General features: G+C 39.4%; 1 protein-coding gene across 4 annotated transcripts in view; it reads right to left on the bottom strand.

Moving 5' to 3' along the window:
- The window catches only part of RC3H1 (ring finger and CCCH-type domains 1), an 81546-nt gene extending 59341 nt beyond the window's left edge, over window positions 1-22205 (bottom strand). For all 4 annotated transcript variants that reach the window (XR_006603587.1, XM_045069725.1, XM_045069723.1 and 1 more), the window contains exon 1: window positions 22074-22205. The gene's annotated coding sequence lies outside the window, so the exon portion shown is untranslated. The remainder of the gene's footprint in view (window positions 1-22073) is intronic.
- Between the last annotated feature and the right edge of the window lie 237 nt (window positions 22206-22442).

Here is a 22442-nt window from a genome sequence, read left to right on the forward strand (position 1 = left end):
CCCAAAATTAATACAACACTCTGTGTTAGTTATACTGGAATTAAATTTTTAAAAAAAGGCAAAAAAAAAAAGGGAATAAGACAAAAAATTAAATAAATAAAAAATAAACCAGAGAAAATAAAAATTAGAAAATTAAAAAGAAGAAAAATCAATAATCTTACTTTCCACCTTAAGGCACTTGCAGGAAAAAAAGATCTCTGACATCAGCAGCATAATAACAAACTCTCTGAGGCCAAAATGTGAATTTACATCGGTAGCAAGTGATGCCAATTTTAGACAATTACTCCCATAAACATACAAAACAGAAACTTAATACACCAGACAGTATAAGCTTAAAATTTTAAAAACAAAAATAAATTTTTAAAAGTTTAAAAATTCAAGTATTCTTATACCCTGAACTGTTTAATATTAACCAGTTTAAGAGGTATAAACCCAATCTAAAAAATATCTTGGTAGTTCCTTTTCCCAATGAACACACACACACACATTTCCATTTAGGAAGAAGGAGAAAAGATACCTCAAGGTTTATAAACTCAAATATAAAATCCAGATTTTTGTTTCATTATTTTAGGCAAACAACTTATAACATGAGCAAATAAGCCTTAATATATCAAAGCTGGAAGAGAGAAAAACCCTCAACTTTATCTTTCAAAGGGCTTCTGGAATACCACTTATTAGCAAGCTATACTGGCTTCCCTATCTTTGATGAAAATTTTCATTGGTTTAATATAAGCAAATGAAAACTTAAACAGAATGCTGTTTTAAAATAATAACAGCATTTACTATGGGTTAAATATTCTAAAAACTTAAAAAGTACATTAATTTTAACTATCATAATAATCTTGCAAAATATTATCGGACCCTTGAGAAAATCACCGTTAAACCATATTCTCAAGGTTCACAGCCAATGAGGGCTTGTGGAGTTTAGATCAAACCATGATGTGTCTAACTTTACTACTGTTAAGACTGTCTCCTTAGGTTTTTAAATCATTTGTTGTGTTAGTCTGCAAAGATTCCTCCCTCTGTAATTTGACTTTGCTGCTCTTTCTATTAAGAGAGGGGGGTCTATTTTCCCACCTCTTGAATCTGGGTAGCCTTGACTTACTTTGAATAGTAGGACGCAGCAGAAGTGATGTTGGAGGAGTTTCAGAGCCTAGACATCAGCTGACCTTGCAGCTTCTACTCTCACTCTTGCAACATGGTGCCACTATGTGAGTTCGCTTACACTAGCCCCCAAGGGAGAGACCAAAAGAAGAGAGAAAAACTGTCCAAGCTCAGACCCCTAGAGCAATCAGCCCCAATCTGAGCTTCCAGATGACTGAAGCTGCATGAGTGGCCTCAGTGGAGACTAGCAACAGAACCACACAGCTAAACCTTGCCCAAGTGTACCAAATAGTTACTGTTTTGAGCCCCTATGGTTTGTTACTCCAGGACAGGTATCTGATGAGGATTGCTAGTCAGGTCAGGGGTGGGGGTACGAAGAGCGGGGTGGGGTTACGGACACTGGGGAGGGTATGTGCTATGGTGAGTGCTGTGAAGTGTGTAAGCCTGACAATTCACAGACCTGTACCCCTGGGGCAAATAACACATTATATGTCAATAAAAAAATAAAAAATTTTAAAATTTTTTTCAAAAAAGATATCTGATAACTATTTATATAATTAAGACATAACAACCAACATAACACTTAAAATGCACCACAGTCCTTTTGAGAATACAATAATACTGAATGCAGTATCGACAATGGAGTTTGAAAGGTTCTTTCACCTGAATTACAACCCTTTACAAGAGTGAATCTATCTATCCTCTTTTCTTAAGGCCCTAAAATTTACTAATATACTGAAGTACCTTCTTAAACACAACATGCCTAAATTTAGTTTCTTAATCCTACAGCATAAATTTATAGTAACTAAGGAGAAAAGCATTTAAGTATACCAACGGTAACATTTTCAAAGCACAGCGTGGACAAATCCTCTAGACAAAACACGTACCACTTAGGCTCAATTTAAATCCATCTAGAACTTTTTACTACATTCCAACTTAATACATTTGTCATCTGTGCTAACAGTTCTTTATCCTGATGTGCCAGAGAAGCATTATTAGCTCTTAATGCTGATAGATTCATATGCTTATAAGTTAGATGTTATTAGTCTTCAGTGGTTATAACTGAAAGACTACTTTCCCTAACAACATTACCTTAGTTATCTTAAGCAGGTTATACTTGTTTTTATCTACCCAAAGCATCTTTACATACTCTCCAAATCTATTTCCTCCCCATCCCCACTGTGAGATCTGGGTGCCAAGCACTTATAGATTATCTCATGTAATCCCCCAACAACCTTCTGAGACAGCGATCACCTCTACTTTACTGATGAAAGAAAGAAAGAAAACTGAAAGTTACTCAGCTGATTTAGTGGCCTAGTCATAATTTGAACCCACGTTTGCCCAACTCCAAAGCCTGTACTTTTTCCACTGTAATTAGTCTTCCAACTTTTAGCACCTGTAATTTTTATTGCATTTATTAATGATTATTTTATTACTTAGCCAAAAATAAAAATCTAAATTAAATGGTGCCTGTTTTAGGTTTAACCTGAGCATTAGTTTTAAATTAAGTATATTTAGTACAGGAACCCTGGAACTGTTTAAGCTCTGTTTTTTTTTTTTTTTGTGGTTGTTGTTGTTTTTTTTTTAATTAGGTTAGAGCAACTACTACGTTTCTATTGAGAATCACAAGGAACATTTTACTAAACATTTCACAAAAATAATCAGAGGACTAAAACAGTATTTTATATATATTTTAAGATACTCAAGACATACTGAAGTATGGCATACATACAGAAAAGCATATAGATCAAGAAGTTCAAGTCAATGAATTATTACGAAGTAAGCATACCTGTACAGCTGACCTGTATAGCTGACCCTCGAACACCAGTTTGAACTGCCTGGGTCCACTTATATGCAGATTTTTTTTACAGAGCTAACAGCAGGGAGACTGGGGGGCTCTGTTGGTTAAACAACTGCCTTCAGCTCAGGTCATGATCTCAGGGTCCTGGGATCTAGCCTCACATCCCTGCTCAATGGGGAGTCTCCTTCTCTCTCTCTCTCTCTCTCTCTCTCGCTCTCTCTGCCGCTCCCCCTGCGTATGCACTCCTGCTCTGTCAAATAAATAAAATCTTAAAAAAAAAAAAAAAAAAAAGCTAACAGCAAAAGCCACAAGGTGTTTACTTATACCTGCCTGCTCTCGTGTCCACAGAACAAATCAAAGGTGGCTGCAAAGAGGTTGTGCCTGCTGCGCTGAGAACCCAGGGAGACCTAGAGAGGCAGTCAGCAGCCCCTGGGTGCCCTGGGATGGGACAGGTCTTCAAGTCACCCCAGGGTGAAAGGGTTGTATAGGTGGGGTGGTTGGGTCAAACATCAGGGACTAAACTGAAAGAGGAACATAGCTAGTGCCCTCAATCTTCAATCCTCCAGGCAGCCCCATCCCTACCTGGCTGCCACTTCTCCCCAGTAGCACCCAGGCCCAGTGTCCCTGGGAGGCTCACTACACTTACATGTAGTCACAGGTGCCAATGGCACAGGTCAGTGCTACATGGCAAGGCAGAAGGAGTAGCTGTACTGTGCCTCCAAGCCTCTGCTGCAGCCAGCAAGTCACCCAGCAGCTGCCCTTGCTAAGCCAAGGCCACCAGGCTGCAAAAAATGACCATCCCAGAACAAGGTCTGGCCCTGATAATGCCCCTATCTCTCACTCTCTCCCTCTGTCAAATAAATAGGTAAAACCTTAAAAATAAATAAATAAAGTAAAATAAAAATAAAAGTTCTATACAGTGGATCATCAACATGTATTTTTTTGTGTTTTGGCTTCTTTCATTCAAGATTATTATTTGTTAGATTTTTTTTTCTACTTTCGTATTTTTTTTTCCTAAGATTTTATTTATTCATTTGACAGAGAAAGAAGACTCCCTGCTGAGCAGAGAGCCCAAAGTGGGGCTCAATCCCAGGACCCTGGGATCATGACCTGAACTGAAGGCAGACAATTAACGGACTGAGCCGCCCGGCGCCCCTTAACATTCTTACTTTTAAACTGTTAAAAACACTCCAGTTAAACTGATCACAGTTAGAAAACAATCTGCTGATAGTCAAAATCCAAATGTCATCATTGCTTCAAAAATGACTTTATGTAGTCATTTTGAAGCAATGATGATATTTGGATTTTGACTATCAGCAGATTTCTGGTATTGAACTGGAAGGGACAAAAACAGGTGTCAGCAACAAAACTTGAGAACAGAGTCCCCTCTTTACTCCAGAAAACAAAGCAGCATATCTGTCACACTCATAACCCCCACCTCTTTCCTTTCACTTGCTTCTTTCTTTTTTCCCAGGGAACCTGTGCCTTGACTTCCTTGGTGGCTACCACAGGGCTGTGACTGATTCTAGAACTGGACAACAATGAGAAAACAGGAAAATGTATTCAGAACAGGTAAGTTGTATATGCAACTCGCTTGGGATGCAACAGCTGGATGACGCTCGAGTACGTACTCTGACCTAAGGAATCTTTGCTTTAGAGACCTAATTGAACATTTGGAACAATAATAAAGCAGTAATAGTAGTATTAATAAGATGTACTGTCCACATAACCCAAGAGCTGAGGCTTAAGGGCCTTGTCATTACTTTATTTTTATGGACTATGCCTGAAAGGATTTAAACTATTTCCAGAAAACAAAAGTTGAGTGATTTTCAGTTGCAGATGCTTGAAAAATAATGCAACAAAATAAGAGGTGTGGATTATTTCTAGACTGTTATCCTGGGCAAAAAATTTCATTTTGAGGAATTAAAAAAAAAAATGGACAAACTGTTACATGACTCCAAACACAGGGGATTATAGCTACAATATATTTATATATATATAAGGGGATTTGGAACAGGTAAATTGTGATTTGGAACAGGTAAAGTGTAAAGGAAGATATTTTGCTGATCTCCAAGTAGTAGCTACTTTCAGAGAATCTACTGGTTTGTTGCTACTATATCAGAATTAAACACAAAACACTTCTTTCAAAACACATAATGATGACCTTCTGGGGATTAAATTCATGCTCAGGTTTGTGTAGTACATTTATATGTGCTGCAGACAGCAAGGGATAAAAGGTTTCTGAAAGTCTCACTGATGTGGGCTGCACAATAAACAGTAATCACTACTACTAAATTACACTTTTTGGTAAAAAGAGGGAGCTCTGCTTTCCTAAAGAATTATGATCAGTTTGCCCACTATTCCCCCAATCATTAACCTTTCCCTCATTTCTCTTTAAGCATTAATCTATGAATTCCCTAATGAAGGGCCTTACTTGATTAACTTATTTAAACCTGATCTCTCAACCCCAATCCCACTACCACCATACACAAACTGCTGCTTCCCATCTTGTTCCTGATTAATTTTTCTTGTAATACTTCTCACTATCCGATATGCCCCTTTACTTTTTTCTTACAGTGCATACCCACCACTGCCAAAATGTAAGCTCTACAGGATAGAGATTTTTGTTTGTTCCTCTATCTAACCCTGAGTACATTCTATGTGCCAGGCACTACTCTAAGTGTTCTACATGCATTATCTCACGTAGTCTATTAGAAATCACAATGTAAAGCTTAATTTCAGAGTTGAGGAAACTGAAGAATGTATTAGATTAGGTAATATGCTCAAGGTCACACGGTAACTAAATGTATCCTGATTTTTAAAATGGCAATTCTTTCTGTGGTCTTTGCTGCTTTGGTGACACTACTATCCAATTTGACACTTGATGTACAAATCTGGCAATCTGACAATCATCCTAGATTCCATCGTTTTCTACTCTTATTAAAAAAATGTTATCATTGCATCTATATATTCCTTTCCTTCTCTACTTTCCTGAGGACCCATATTCATTCACTTAAAAAATACTGAAATCCTACTATGTGCCAGTGGCCTAGGATCTGAACTTACAGCCCTGAAAGAAAGAACAACCCTGCTCTCACAGAGCATATATAGCCTTCTAACCCGGATGACACAGTAACCTTTTAACTGATCTCTGCTTCCAGCTTTGCTCCTGCCTTCCTCTACTCTCCTCACAGCTGCTGGTTATTCACCTATGTTTTTCTTCCATGAAAACTCAATAAAAAAAATAGACAACAGACTTCAACAAACATTTCACAAAAAGGATATCCAAATGGCCAACAGGCATACCATATGCCAGCTGAAGTTATAGAATAACATGACACACGGCACCTGGGTGGCTCAGTCAGTTAAGTGTCCGCCTTTGGCTCATGTCATGATCCGGGATCCTGGGAAGGAGCCCCCCATTAGGCTCCCTGCTTAGTGGGGAGCCCCCTTCTACCTCTCCCCCTGCCCCTCCCCATGCTTGTGGGTGCTCACGTGCTCTCTCTCAAAAAAACAAATACTTAAAAAAAAGAAAAAAAGAATAGCATTACACATGTGGGGAATTTAAATTAAAATGACAATGAGATACAACTCCATATATATTAGAAGGGCTAAATTTTTTTTTAAGATTTCTTTTTTAGAGAGAGTGAGCATGAATGTAAGGTGCTTCTCAAACCATCTCCATGCTGAGCACCGAGCTGCCGTGGGACTTGATCTCATGATCCTGAGATCACAGCCTGAGCTGAAACCAAGAGTTAGACCCCCAAACCACTGTGGCACCGAGGTGCCCCAGGCTAAAATTTTAAAACAACAATACCAAAGAGGATATGAGCTGTGAAATTCTCATACAATGCTGATGGCAGTGTAAGTTGGCACATTTCACTTTGGAAAATTGGCAGTATCTACTTAGGCCAAACAAATGTCTACAAATGACCCCAAAAATTCTACTCCTGGGTATTTATATGAGAGAGATGACTAATTATGTCCATCAAAAGATATATACAAGAAAGTTTATAGTGGCTTTATTCCTAAAAAACTCGAAACAAACTAGAAACAACCCAAATTTCCAGCTACAGTAGAATGGATAAACTGTGACAAAGTCACACAATGGAATACAATACAGCAATAATAAAAGAAATATTGGGCGCCTGGGTGGCTCAGTGGGTTAAGCCGCTGCCTTCGGCTCAGGTCATGATCTCAGGGTCCTGGGATCGAGTCCCACATCCGGCTCTCTGCTCAGCAGGGAGCCTGCTTCCTCCTCTCTCTCTCTCTGCCTGCCTCTCTGCCTACTTGTGATCTCTCTCTGTCAAATAAATAAATAAAATCTTAAAAAAAAAAAAAAGAAATATTGATCTGTTACATATAATATAGCTGAATTTCACAGAAATCATAATGAACAAAGCCAGATAAAAAATAGCACCTACTGGGGCACCTGGGTGGCTCAGTGGGTTAAACGGCTGCCTTCAGCTCAGGTCATGATCTCAGGGTCCTGGGATCGAGCCCCATGTCAGGTTCCCTGCTCAGTGGGGAGTCTGCTTCTCCGTCTCCTGCTCTCTCAGGCTTATGCTCTCTCTCAAATAAATGAATAAAATCTTAAAAAAAAAAAATAGCACCTACTGAAGGATTTAATTTATAGAGGAAAAAGAATACTTTTTACGACTTCATTTAAAAAGAAACAAAATGTCTATGGTGCTAAAAGTTAGAATACTTGTTGGTAAAGGTGGGTGGCAGTGGGGAGGGTATTACCTGGGAAACAGAAGAAAGAATTCTTAGGTGCTAGAAATGGTAGGGATCTTAATTTAGGTAGTGTTCTGATATATCACAAGTGTATGTATGTAAAAAGTCATCAAGATGGGCCCCTAAGATGTTTTTACTGTTTTTTTTTCCCCAAGATTTTATTTATTTACTTGAGAGAGAGAGCGTGCGCGCGGGCGAGAGCTCACAGAGAGATAGTGAGAGGGAGAAGCCGACTCGCTGCTGAGCAGAGAGCCCAAACCCAGGCTGGACCCGAGGACCCTGAGATCATGACCTGAGCTGAAGGAAGACACTTAACAGTCTGAACCACACAGGCACCCCAAGATTTTATTACTCTTTCCTGCATACATATTATACCTCAATTAAAAAAACATCAACAATTTCTTCAATGATGCCTGAAGAGGATCAATCCCAAGTACCTGAACATGCCATAAAGATCTTAGGATGTGGCCCCCACTTACCTCTCCAATCTTACTTTTCATCACTAGCTGCTTCATATTTTATTCTCTACCAAAGTATTAAGGTTTCCTTGCACACAATATATTCTTTTTCACTTTAGGTTTTGTTTGGTTCAAGTATTCCCCTAAATCTAGAAATTTAAACCTCTACTCATCCTTTAGGGCCCACTTAGGTCAGGAAGCTCTTTCAAGAAGCCTTTTTTAGCCCAGCCTGTATTAGGTACTCCTCTTGTGTTTCCAATATATTCTATGTTCTTTCTATATGAGAAAGTCCATACTGTTGTGAGCTGCATGGCGTGTAATATTTGCTCAGTAATTGTTGAAGGATTGAAAAAAATCACTATTGTGCCTGATTGTAACAAGTTTCATATTCCTAAAGATAGTGCTGGGACAATTCACATAAAAGATAAAGCCGAATGGCATTAGGACTTAGGACAGCAGGATGTATCACCACACAAAGAGTCAAACTTTTTAATACTGGTACTTAATATTTAGAAGAAAGTATGTTTCCAAAATTAAGCACATCCTTAAAAATATCTATAACCCAGGAAAACTAAAGGTGAAGTGGCAGATTAAAAATGTAAGAATAAAGAGGCTAATAATGTGAGAGGCGCCTGGGTGTCTCAGTCGGTTGAGCCTCTACTTTCAGTTCAGGTCATGACCCTAGGGTTCTGGGATTGAGCCTGGCATCAGTCTCCTTGCTTACAGGGGAACCTGCTTCTCCCTCTGCTTGTGTACATGCACTCTCTCTCTCTGACAAATAAAATGTTCAAAAGAAAAAAAAAAAGCTAATCTGAAAAGACTACATATTGTATGGTTCCAATTATATAATATCTTATTCCAGAGCATCTGGGGGCTGAATGGTTAAGTGTCTGATTCTTGATCTCAGGTCAGGTCTTGATCCCGGGGTTGTGAATTCAAGCCCTACATTAGGCTCCACGCAAGGCAGAGAGCTACTTAAAATTTTTAAAAATTATATTCCAAATAAACACATAAAAAGATACTCCACATCATAAATCATCAGGAAAATGCAAATTAAAACAACATGATACTACTACTATACACTCATCAGAATGGCCAAAATCCAGAACATATATAACATCCAATGGTGGCAAAGATGTGGAACAAAAGGACCTCTCATTCACTGTTGGTAGGAATACAAAATGGGACATCTACTTTTGAAAACAGTCTGATGGTTTCTTAGAACTACACATACTCTCACAATACTATCAAGCAGTCACTTTCCTTGCTATTTACCCAGAGGAGCTGAACACTTAGGACTATACAAAAACCTGTAAACGGATGTTTAGAGCAGCTTTATTCATAACCTCCAAAACTTAGAAGCAAGCAACCAAGATGTCTTTCAGTATAGATAAACTGTGATATATCCAGACAGTGGAATATTATTCAGCATTAAGCTATGAAAAAAAAAAAAAGGACAAAACTTAAATGCATTGCTAAAAGAAAGAAGACACCTGAAAAGGTTACTTACTGCATGATTCCAACTACAGGACACAATGGAAAAGGCAAAACTAGGGAAACAATAAAAAGATCACTTGCTGCTAGGAGTTGGAATGAGGAGATGAATAGGCTTTTCTGGGTAATGCAAATACTCTGTATGATACTGTAACTGTGAACACTTGTCATTATACATTTGTCCAAACCCATTAAATATACCACACCAAGAATGAACCCTATGTAAACTATGGACTTCAAATGTCAATGTAGAGGGGCGCCTGGGTGGCTCAGGGGGTTAAAGCCTCTGCCTTCAGCTCAGGTCATGATCTCAGGGTCCTGGGATCAAGCCCCGCATCGGGCTCTCTGCTCAGCGGGGAGCCTGCTTCCTCCTCTCTCTCTGCCTGCCTCTCTGCCTACTTGTGATCTCTCTCTGCCAAATAAATAAATAAAATCTTAAAAAAAAAAGTCAATGTAGATGCATCAATCTTTTTTTTCTTTTTTGGAGGAGACTGTGCATGTGTGGGAGCAGGGAGTATATGAGAAATTGCAGTACCTTCTCAATTTTGCTGTCAATCTAAAATTGCTCTAAAAAGTCTTTCAAAAAGGGGCACCTGGGTGGCTTAGTGGGTTAAGCCTCTGCCTTCAGCTCAGGTCATGATCCCAGTGTCCTGGGATCAAGCCCCGCATCAGGCTCTCTGCTCAGCAGGAAGCCTGCTTCTTCCTCTCTGCCTACTTGTGATCTCTCTGTCAAATAAATAAATAAAATCTTCCAAAAAAAAAAAAAAAGTCTTTTAAAAAGAAAAAAGAATTTTAAAAAAATCAACTGAACCCGAAATCTTTCCCAAATATGGAGAACCTATTGACAGGTTTTACTCCCTACTTCCTTTCCCTCCACCCTCCCCCCCAACCATTTTGCCATTATGCACCTAAGAAGTTGTTGAGTTTTATCTAATGCATGTCAATCATCAGGAAACTAGGTGCTACTACTTCAATATTCAATGATGTTTTCATAAGAGTATTATCTATTCTGGCCTTTGTGATATTCTAAGTTACTCTTAAGTGCATTTAGAGATCTATCTATCCTAAGGATTTTTTTTTTTTAATTTCACAAAACCATCTTTTTTTTTTTTTTTTTATAGCAGTAGAAAGAAAATAAATCGGCCTTCTGGGCTCTTATGAACAGGTTTTCATCAACTGCATACCTACAGCCCTATCATAATAAAATCACATTTCTGAAAAAATTGACTCAGATAATGAGTAAATCCACAGAATCTATAACTCAAATTTTCTAAATATATAGAGAACCTTACATTTATTTTTTAAGCCTCTGATAAAGTTAAAGAAAAGCTAAATTCAAGCAAAAACTGTTTAATCAAAACAGTTCAAAAACTTCTTTCAATGGGGTAATTAATGTAAAATTTGACACATAAAACATGGCTTTTAAAAGAGTAATTATAGGGAAAGCATTTCAAGAGGAAGGCTAAAACCCAAGGTTTGTTTTTTTTTTTTAAAGTACAGCACTTAAATATGGAAGACTCTTTAACAGAACATCTCCACAAAAATGGCCTTTTGAGCAAGCATGACTGTATACTGATACAGGGAAGGTCAAATCAAGACCAAACACAATATAGCTACTTTCAGCAAAAGCAGAGCTATAGCTTATTTATTTAAAAAAAAAAGGGGGGGGTGTCTGGGTGGCTCAGTGGGTTAAAGCCTCTGCCTTTGGCTCAGATCATGATCTCAGGGTCCTGGGATGGAGTCTGCTTCCCACCCCCACCTCCCCACCCGCCTCTCTGCCTCCTTGTGATCTCTGTTTGTCAAATAAATAAAATCTTTCAAAAAAAGGGGGGAGGGGCAAAAGAGAATGACATAAGGTTCTCCATTTCTCAAGCTCTGGAAACTTCACAGAGGTGAGTTAAGGAAGATACAAGTTCATGTGGTAACCAATTTGGATTTTACAGATTAAAATGTAGTATGAATAGAACCCAAGTGTAAAGCCAAGTGCCAACACGGAATTCTGGATGCCAATAATGTTCAGTTAAATTCTATTCACCCTTACTAGCCAATTCAGAATTAGTGGTGGAAATTAATTTTCATTATTGAAAATGACTCATACTCAAAAATATTTTCCCATCATAACTGAATTATAAGAAGAAATCAGCTAAATGGGATAATTTTCTTCTTTAAGATTCTAATTATTTAAAGAATAAGAATAATTTAACTATTAAATCTATAGTTGACTATAAATATACTATTTAAAATTAGATAGTATATAATTAAATGGTTCCCAATGACCTCTTTCAAAAGTGATTGTAACTTCAAACACAACTGTAAAGGCAACCCCAATTAGTGCGGAGCCCAAGAGAGAACTAGGTTAAGGAGATCTAAATTCTAATCTCAATACTGCCATTTATTAGCTCTGAGACCTGTATATCCTTGATAAATAAATTTGAAAGGTTTAGAGAAAAACAAGAAAAGGTGACTCTAGATTTTAGGAACACCAAAAAATGGAGTAAAAGATGATACTCTAATAAGAAATCATGGAAACCATTAATGGACAATATTTATTTGGTAAGACTGTTTCATTCAGGGGGTAAAGTTTATTATGTAAAGTTCAGGGCTGCCGGTGACACAAGCAACAAAGCACAGAAAATGTAGGCTTGAGGACAAACTGAGATCATGGAAAGAAGTAAGTTTTCTCTGAGAGTGAACATAAACAGGAAACTGGACCTTCGGAGGATAGTTTACATCAGCACTTTTCAATGAAACTTCCTGAGATGTTCTTTGTCTTCAGTTTCCAGTATGGTAGCCACTAGCCACATGTGATTACTGAATCACTGAAATGTGGCCTGGTGCAACTGAGGAACAAAATTTTAAATTTTATTTTATTTTAATTAATTAAAACTTAAGTTTATGCACAAAATGAAATATTACTTAGTAGTAAAAAGAAATGAGCTAGGGACACCTGGGTGGCTCAGTCAGTTAAGGATCTGTCTTCCACTCAGGTCAGGTCCTGGGATCATAAGTCCTGCATCAGGCTCCTTGCTCATAGTGAGCCTGCTTCTCCCTCTGCCTGCTGCTACCCCTGCTTGTGTAATCTCTTTCTCTCAGACAAATAAATAAAATCTTAAAAAAAAAAAAAAAAAAAAAAAGAGCTATCAAGCCCCACAAAAAGACATAGAAGAACCTTAAACGCTACATTGCTAAGTGAAAGAAGACAATCTCACTCAGGAAACTACACAGCACAAAATGTGAATCCTCATATAAACTATGGAACTTAGTTAATAACAATTTATCAACATTGGATCATCAATTATAACAAATGCACACTAGTACAAGATGTTAACAGAAGTAACCGTAAGGGGAAGGTGTATACGGAAAATCTTTACCTTCAGGACATTTTCTATAAACCTAAAACTGCTCTAAAAAATTTAAGTCTATTACAAATTTTATATTTAAGTAGCCATTTGTAGCTAATGGCTAGTAAGGAATAGCACAGATCCATATCAATGAAAGACTGACATGGGAAGAAAACGAGAATGGTATCTCATTTCTTTCTTTGCTTTTTTTTTTTTTTTTTAAAGATTTTATTATTTATTTGACAGAGATCACAAGTAGGCAGAGAGGCAGGCAGGGGAGGGGGGGCAGGGGAGCAGGGGAGCAGAGAGCCCGGTGTAGGGCTCAATCCCAGGACTCCGGGATCATGACCTGAACTGAAGGCAGAGGCTTTAACTCACTGAGCCACCCAGGCAACCCTGGTATCTCATTTCTGACCACTACTTTCAAAAGTACACATACAGGGACATCTGGCTAGCTCACTGTATAGCATATAGCATATGACTCTTAATCTCAGAGTTGTAAGCTCAAGCCCCACACTGGGTGTAGAGTTTACTTAAAAATAAAACCTTAGGAAAAAAAAAATATACATACATTTAATCCTAAACTACACAAACTTTATACGCAGCTTCAGTAGCAAAACAATTTCAAATAGTCTAGATGAATATCTTTCTAAAATGATTTTTGTTAAACAGAATTTACGGAGGAAAATTATTTATTGACTGAGTACTATGTATCAGGTACTATACTGAAGATGTATGTTATCTCATTTGAAACTTCAAAATAAATCTTTAAGATTTCATTTATTCATTCATTCATTCGAGAGAGAGAGAGAGAGCATGCACGCACATGTCCATGCAGATGTGTGTGCTAGCATCAGGGAGGAGCAGAGGGAGGAGCCTGGGGGGGAGGACTCAGGTCTCATGACCTGAGCTAAAATCAAGATTGAGTTGCTTAACTAACTGGCCACCCGGGCACCCCCAAAACAAATCTTTAAAAGGAAAGTATATCTAGGGCGCCTGGGTGGCTCAGTGGGTTAAGCCTCTGCCTTTGGCTCAGGTCATGGTCTCATGGTCCTGGGATTGAGCCCCACATCAGGCTCTCTGCTCAGCAGGGAACCTACTTTACCACCCCCCCCCAGCCCCGCCTCTCTGCCTACTTGTGATCTCACTCTCTGTCAAATAAATAAATAAAATCTTAAAAAAAAATAAAGGAAGGTATTATCATTTCTGATTTTAGAGATGAAGAATCATAAAGCTTAACTGATAAAAGATGGGAACATAGATATCAGACTCCAAAGCCTGTGTTCTAATATACTCTGTACATATTTTTATGACTTCCAAAATTATGAACATAACTGAATTTTCCTACAATGAATTTATCACCAGGAATAGGTTAAAAAAAAAAAGGAATAAGTTATATAGCATAATAATTAAATGACACACTCAGTCTACTGAGGTGTTGTCCCTGTATTAAATGGCCCCAAGCTAACATGGTTTTTTTCTGTAAACCCCTCCCCTTCCTATCCCTTTTACCTATAGTGCCTCTACTCCCACAGCTAATTTGCACCTTTTAATCTGCTATGGAATTAGAGAACAGATAATCAAATTTATTAGAATTATGTACAAACCAAGAGAGCACCTAAATCAGTGCTTTAGTGCAGATGATCTGGTTCATTAATCTTGTAACAAAAGTTTTTTTGTATACTTCTTATTCTAAACTGGGACCTGAAGAGATGAACTACTGCTCTATAATAAAGCTAAGAATCCAATAATCCTACTTCACTCACAAATCTTCCACTAAGCCATATTTTTAAGTATAGATCTCTAAACATCACTTCACTTAAAGATGTTAATGATAAATGTACTGTTTTGTTTTTTTTTAAGAATTTATTTATTTGAAAGAGAGAGACAGCTGGCACACACAGGACGAATATAGGTGGGGAGGGATGAAGTGGGAGGGAGAGGGAGAAAGAATGTGAAGCAAACCCACATGGAGTATGGAACCACACTACGGCTCAATCCCAGGACTGGGAGATCATGACCTGAGCTGTGACCTGAGCCATGATCTGAGCCGAAACCAAGTCTGACGCTTAACTGACTGAGTCACCCAGGCACCCCAATGATTAAATGTATTACTTTAGTATACTAGCTTTCCTATGTTACTATAAAAAATAAATGAGGTATATACAAAAATACAGAAATATTTATAAAGAGTTAATACTTTTCTGAAAAAAGTCCCCCTATTAAAGAAAAGTACTTAATTGTAAGTATTTGTAAGTAATTCTTTCTCATCACTTTTTAAGTTGCCCTTTTAACGAAGTTTTCCCTTGAAAAGGGGCTATTACTGAAGTGACTTTTTATATGCCCTTCTTGTCCCAAGATTATGGCCAGAGGATATCAAGAGTAATCTGGAGGTTGCTGAGGGCTTGTTTTAGAGTGTTTTCATGTCTGATGGAGAACTCTTGACATTTGGAAACAACTAAGAAAATATGAATATTTAAAACCACATTTTAAAAAGGGGGAGAGGGAGGGGTGCCTGGTCGGGCAACTGCCTTTGGCTCCGGTCATGATCCTGGAGTCCTGGGATCAAGTCCCACATCAGGCTCTCTGCTCGGCGGGGGTCTGCTTCTCCCTCTCACCCTCCCCTTCTTGTGTGTTCTCTCTCTCTCTCAAATAATAAAATCTTAAAAAAAAAAAAAAAAAAGCGGGGGGGAGAGGGAGATTAATATCAAAATTTAAAATTTTCTGCCTCACTTAGATCTCCTGTAATTCATTACAAATCTTTACTAATAACATGAAACTTGTTTTGCACCTATCACCATAAATTTAAAGATTTCAATTTAATTGGGGCGGGGAGGGAGTACCATTCTGAATTTAACAAAAGGATAAGAGTATTTCCAAAGCCCAAAACTGAAACTTCAAATTAAGCAATCCTAAATTTACAGAAGTCTGGGGCACTGGGCTGGGTCAGTCAGGAAGAACAGGCAACTCTTGATCTTGGGTGTAAAGATTACTAAAAAGAAAAAAAAAACCACAAAACTTTTTTTTTTTTTAATATTCTATTTATTTGACAGACAGAGAGAGAGAAAAAGAGAACAAGCAAGAGGAGAGGCAGGCAGGGGGAGAAGAGGGCTCCCTGATGAGCAAGGACCTGGATGCGGGACTCAATCCCAGAACCCCGGGATGATGACCCGAACTGAAAGCAGACACCTAATCCACTGAGCCACCCAGGTGACCTGAAAAAAAAAATTTTTTTTAAAAAGGGTTGTCTGGCTTGCTTGGTGGGTAGAGTGTGTGACTCTTGATCCTGGGATTGTTGAGTTTGAGCCCCATGTTGGGTGTAGAGATTACTTTAAAAATAAATAAAATTTCAGAGGTCAAAGTGCATTACACATTATTCCAGAAAAGAAAGCTTAATAATTTTCCCCCTCAATCCATCAACTAAACCAAGCAAAAAAAGCTACAGATCAATTGGTTCTGTAACAGTGTCATGTTTTTGGAGGGAGTCAGGTAGAGCCAAAACCTAGGTTTTTAATACTTATTCAACATGTGATTAAAAGCAGAGTGTCAGGTAAATTACAGCTCCGAATATTCTCAAAGATTAGCTGAGTAAAATAATTACAAAGTCAGATTCATAAAGATCAAGGAATTTCAACCTAACGATCATTTTCCAATATAATCTAAAGAAAAGGGAGGGGGGAGGAAAAAACAAGAGAGAGAAAAACCAAAAGGCAAACAAGTTGTAGAGCGCAAACTAAGTCCGTCTTAGCTGCTCCTATCTGTATAGAACATCATAATTTAGTTAATTCTCATAACCCAATAAGGAAATACAAATGAGTCTGAGAAAAAAAAGAAAACTTTTTGAGTCTGCAAAGAAAACTTTCAACTTTTCTTCCATAAAGAGTCCCTGGCAGTCTGCCTACTGTACTCAAGAAAAGCATGCAAAGAATGAGGTGGTTTTTGATTCCTAACAATCATATCCTTAAGTTTTTTTCCTACAATTTCAACTATACATAATACTGCTTCTTAATCTTGACTCAATATAAATTTATGTTAATTCCACAGAGACAGAAAGTAGAATGGTCCTTGCTAAGGACGAGGGGGAGAGGTGAAAGGGGCCATAACTGCCTAATGGGTAAAGAGTTTCCTTTGGGGGTGATCAAAGGGTTTTGGAATTAAGACAGTGGTGGCTGCACAACATTGTGACTATATTGCTACTGAACTGCTTACTTTAAAATTACTAGTTTTATGTTAAATGACCTGAACCTTAATTAAAAAGTTGTTTATGTCAAGATAGATATATATATAATGTATATATAATATACATATAATACATATGTATACAATGGCCTCTTTAGAGTTCTTCTTCAAAAACATTGCCACCATGTTCAAATGCTATTTAGATCTTGGAGATTTCTAGATGCATTACAAGTTAAATTATTACCATATACTCACAGTAATAATCAGTGTGATGAGTACTAACGTCAGTGCTAAAATGCTTAACATCAAAATATTGCTGACATAAGACATAGATTTGTTAATAATATCAAAGAAAAACATAGATGAACCTTAAAATATTCACTCCTCTACCGCAGGTCACAATTTCAGTCAGCTCAACTGTGCACGAAAGGTCAACTAAAATTTTTTACTAAAATTCTTTTCCCAGGGGCTCCTGGGTGGCTCAGTGGGCCAAAGCCTTTGCCTTTAGCTCAGGTCATGGTCCCAGGGTCCTGAGATGGAGCCCAGCATCAGGCTCCCTGCTAAGCAGGGAGCCTGCTTCCTCCTCTCTCTGCCTACTTGCGATCTCTGTCAAATAAAATCTTAAAAAAAAAAAAATTCTTTCCCCAAACCTCAACCAATTAGGAAAACACTGTGAACTAATAAGAAGTGCCTAAATTACATAAAGGGTAAACAAGAATATTATGTAAGAAGTGAACAGGCACAAGTTTGACCAATAACAGCTATAAATAAATATGTTAAAGTTGTATGTCCTGGGGATATAAGGCAACATTATTTAGGATTAGTAAACTGCTCACTTAAAAATACACAGAATCTAAGAAACGTTGGAATAAGAAAAATTCCTTTGTATTACGCCAGACAAAATCATTCTTAGGGCGTAACAACCTCTATGGCTAGTCCAAATCCAGCCTAGACTCCAGGATTAAACAAGAGAACAAGGTCTTCAAAAACGTCCAAAAACGTCCTACAAAAACAGGCTGATTTTGAAATCTACTGTGACTGTTTTGATGCAGGCCAATGTGAGAATTTAAATACATTTGAATCTAACCCCAAAGAATATCTGAACTCCTGAGCATTGACAGGGCCAAAGCTAAAGCAGGTCAGTATACCCTGCCAAAGAACATCTTGCTCCGAAGTATCCACCAAACAAGGATCATTTATCAGTGTATTCTTCACTGTGTTGAGTGCCAACCACTCTCAAGATATATCCAAGAGTAGACTGCCTAGCCTCCCAGAGAATTCCATTTTCAACCCCGAGATCTAGAGACGAAAAGATGGTGCAGAACTCTAAATGGTTTATGGCCTTAAAAAATTATAAATGGAGAATTTCAAATGTTAGCTGACCCAACTTGAGCATTCCTGAATGTTACTAAAAGCATTTTTAAATTTCCATGAAGCATTTCACAGGCACAATTTAGCAACTGTTTACATAGCAAATTACAGCCATGAAACGATTACAGTAATATAACAAATCTGTCCTATGTAAATGGTATGAGTTTCTAGATCAACCACATTTAAATTTACTAAAAGCAAAAATAAGTGTTTCATTTGTAATTCACATGAATAAATACTTTCTCAAACTTAGAAGTGAGTATTTGGCAGTGTATAAATAATGTTAATAGAAAGATATTAGGGCTAAAGGCAAGTACAGCATTACAAAGCACAGCTGCTGATCAAAACAAGGAAATCCGTCAACATAGGAAAGGCTTCAAAGTTAAACCTTGAGACACATGGTGGCAGTAGTAAAGCATCTAATTTGTCCACAAGACCTGGGTTTGAGTAAGCTCTTTTACCTATTAATTATGTGACATAGCTTCTCCTAGCCTCAGATTCTTCATATATAAAGTGAGAACAATACCACCAATATTATAGCCTAAATAGGAGAATTAAATGTGAATGTTTTTACTCATTCAACAAAGATGCTTTGAAAAATCATAAAATTTTTAGGTAGAAAAAACTCAAATTCTTCAAATTAATCATATATATGAACTTTTAATATTACCAAGAAAATGCAAATCTTGTTCTTAAGCTATGATTCCAAAATCTCACAAGGAAATTCTTAAATATTACTTGAGAAACTGAAATTATCAGAATAAACACTGATAAAATATGATGATACAGGGATATCTTAAAAGAGTTTTGACACCTATTAAAACCAGAAGTCTCTAAAAGGTTTTTCAACATTAAACAGAAATAGGGACCCAGACCCAAACCATAAATTGTTAACACCCAATTTCAAATACAAAACCTTAACATTTAAAAATCTTTTGTTTGGGGACCCCTGGGTGGCCCAATTGACTACCTGTCTGCCTTTGGCTCATCCCTATCCCAGTGTCCTAAGATCACCTCCCCACATCAGACTCCCTGCTCAGCCAGGAGTCTGCATCTCTCTCTGCCGGCCTGTCCCCACAAGGCTCGTGTGCGCTCCCAATCTCTCTCTCTCACTCTCTGACAAATAAAAATGTTTAAAAAAAAAAAAAAATCTTGGGGCGCCTGGGTGGCTCAGAGGGTTAAAGCCTCTGCCTTCGGCTCAGATCATGATCCCAGGGTCCTGGCATCGGGCTCTCTCCTTGGTGGGGAGCCTGCTTCCTCCTCTCTCTCTCTCTCTCTGCCTGCCTCTCTGCCTACTTGTGATCTCTCTTTGTCAAATAAATAAATAAAATCTTTTAAAAAAAATCTCTTTTGTTTTCAGGGAAATGTTATTAAGTATGAGGCAAATTAGTCCTTCATACAACAAGAAGAGAGTTTTTTTTTTCATAACAAAGCAAACTAACCACTTAAAATTCTCAAACTTGTACATTCTAATGGGTTTAGGGTCACACATAAATATAAGCATCATTACAAGCTAGACTTTACGTGCACTTTGTGCTGACCCAAGAAAATTAAGCGTTAAAAAAATTATGGGTTTCTTGGGGTGCCTGGGTGGCTCAGTGGGTTAAGCCTCTGCCTTCAGCTCAGGTCATGATCTCAGGGTTCTGGGATCGAGTCCCACATCGGACTCTGCTTGCTAGGGAGCCTGCTTCCTCCTCTCTCTCTCTCTCTGCTTGCCTCTCTGCCTACTTGTGATCTCTCTCTGTCAAATAAATAAATAAATAAATAATCTTTAAAAAAAAAATTTATGGGTTTCAGCACTTCAAAAAAGAAGTGTCCTTTCTGAAACTTACTCCCTGAAAATTCACATTTGCTGAAGCCATGTTAAAGTCGTTCTTTCCCCATCACTTTAAAGTCAAAACATCTACATTATTTGTGCTAGGCATAAAATGAAAGTTATTTGTATTTTTCCACTTTATTTCAAACCTAAACAACAATAAGATACTTCAACCTCCATTTTTGTTCAAGTGCTAATGTATTTACTGTCAATTCTTCTGAAAGAATTAAGGACTAGCTCCACTCATTAAATTTCACATAACCTAAAAATGCTTTGAATTACAACACAGACAATTCTAAGCAGAAATTTACCCTAAAAATGGATGAAAGATATTAACTGGCATCTTCAATCTTCCTTTTAAGAACACAAACTAGGTGGACCTCGCAACTGAACATTAATAGTAGAAAGCCATCTTCCTGGATGCATCCAAACACTTTTAATATAAATTTCTGCACACCTGGGTAGAAACTGGAATAGAAATAACTTGAATCACCTCACCCCAACCCCCCCCCCCCAACCTGGAAATGCACGAGGTAGATGTCTCGAAAAATTAAATTTAGGAGTAGACGCAGTTAACTGTTGAAGTTACAGGCACCACTGCCGGAGGGCAAATGCAATAAAGAGCTGCTCCTCCGAAAGCCTAAAAACCCTCAAAAGAGAACAGTTGTTTGTAGTTTTTGAAAGTTACAAAAAAGTTTTGAAATCTTACTAAAATCTGCGTTAGAAATCACATCTCAAACTCAAAGGAAAGGTTAAGTCTTAGAACAAATTACTGAAAGGCAAAAATTAGAACAGGAGGCAAGACACAAGAAGTTCTAGCCCGGAGAAGAACCAATTCTCTCCTGAAGAAATGCTTCATTGGGTCCATTCTGGGCTAACGTTGTTGTTTCTTATGCGGCACATTAATAATTCAAAACGGTTCGTTTGAAGAAAAGTTCTATTCAAACATTACCATTTGTCTTCGCGTTGCCAGTTAGTGGCTTTGTTTCCAGTTTCATGGACTATTCTGGGATGTCAAGAGTTATATTATTACTGCTCCACAAGAGCCCTTGTTTCACTCTCACCCGGGACGTGGTCGTAACTGCTGTTTAGAGGGAACTGATGCCAAGAGATGTTTTAAGAACATCCCTCGGCCCTCCATCCCTCCCCAGCCCTTATCGATAATCGCGTTTTACCTCGCATGTTTCTTGCTGTTGCACGTAAAATTTTTTAAAAAAGACACCCGCATACACGATTGACACCGTGAAACCCACAGGGTCGAGGGAGGGGAGCGCGCAAGGGGTCAGCGAAGGGAGCAGCCCCGAGTGCAGGGAGGCGGAGGCGGTGCCAGTTTACAGACGCCTTCACCTCCCCACCCCCACAGACCGGGGGGGTCCAAAAAGCATTTCCTGCGCGCACTCTCCGCCCGCCGAGGCCCTCGGAGTAACCGCCGAGCTGGGCGCCTTTTGGCCCCCTCCCTCCGGCCGAAGTCTCCCGCGCCCTCCCCTCGGCCGGGGCGGCGTCCGCACCTCCCCACGGCCTACCCACCCGGCGAGGCCCTCGCGGCCGCGCTCGGAGGCCTGAGGCCTAAGGACGCCGGGCGCTGACAAGCCCCGCCGCTGCCGGCAGGGCCGAGGCCGGGGGGTGGGGTGGGGAGGCGGCGGCCGCTACGGCCGAGGGGCGGAGGGCGGGCGAGGACGGCCTCTCCCCCGCCGCGGCTGCCTATTGTTCCCGACGGAGGCCGGGCGGCTGCCCCGCGCTCCCCTCGCCGCCGCCGCCCGCCGCTCGCTCACCGCGCTGGTCCGAGCAGCAGCTCCTCTCAGCTCCGAGTCCCCGCGGCCGTCGCCACTGCCGCGGCAGCCGTCGCCGCCGCCGCCGCCACCGTCGACTCTGACTCTGTCCCAGGCCGCCGGGCCACGGCCGCCGTCGCCACCGCCAGCGCCGCCTCCAGCCTCCCACCTGCTGCTGCTGAGGCTGCTCCTGCAGCAGGGGCCATCTTGTTGGTCGGCCTCCTCTTCCTCCTCCTCCTCCTCCGCCCCGTCGCTCGTTGTCCTCGTCCCCTTCCTCTTCCTCGGGCTCCGGGCCGCCCCGGAGACTGGGGCGGGGACGAGGGCGAGGCCCCTCCTTCGGGGGGCGGGGCGCGCGGAGGGGAGGGACGGAGG

Source organism: Mustela putorius, unplaced genomic scaffold (genome assembly GCF_011764305.1).
Source record: "Mustela putorius furo isolate JIRA1106 unplaced genomic scaffold, ASM1176430v1.1 tig00003942_pilon_pilon_pilon, whole genome shotgun sequence".
Lineage (NCBI taxonomy): Eukaryota > Metazoa > Chordata > Mammalia > Carnivora > Mustelidae > Mustela > Mustela putorius.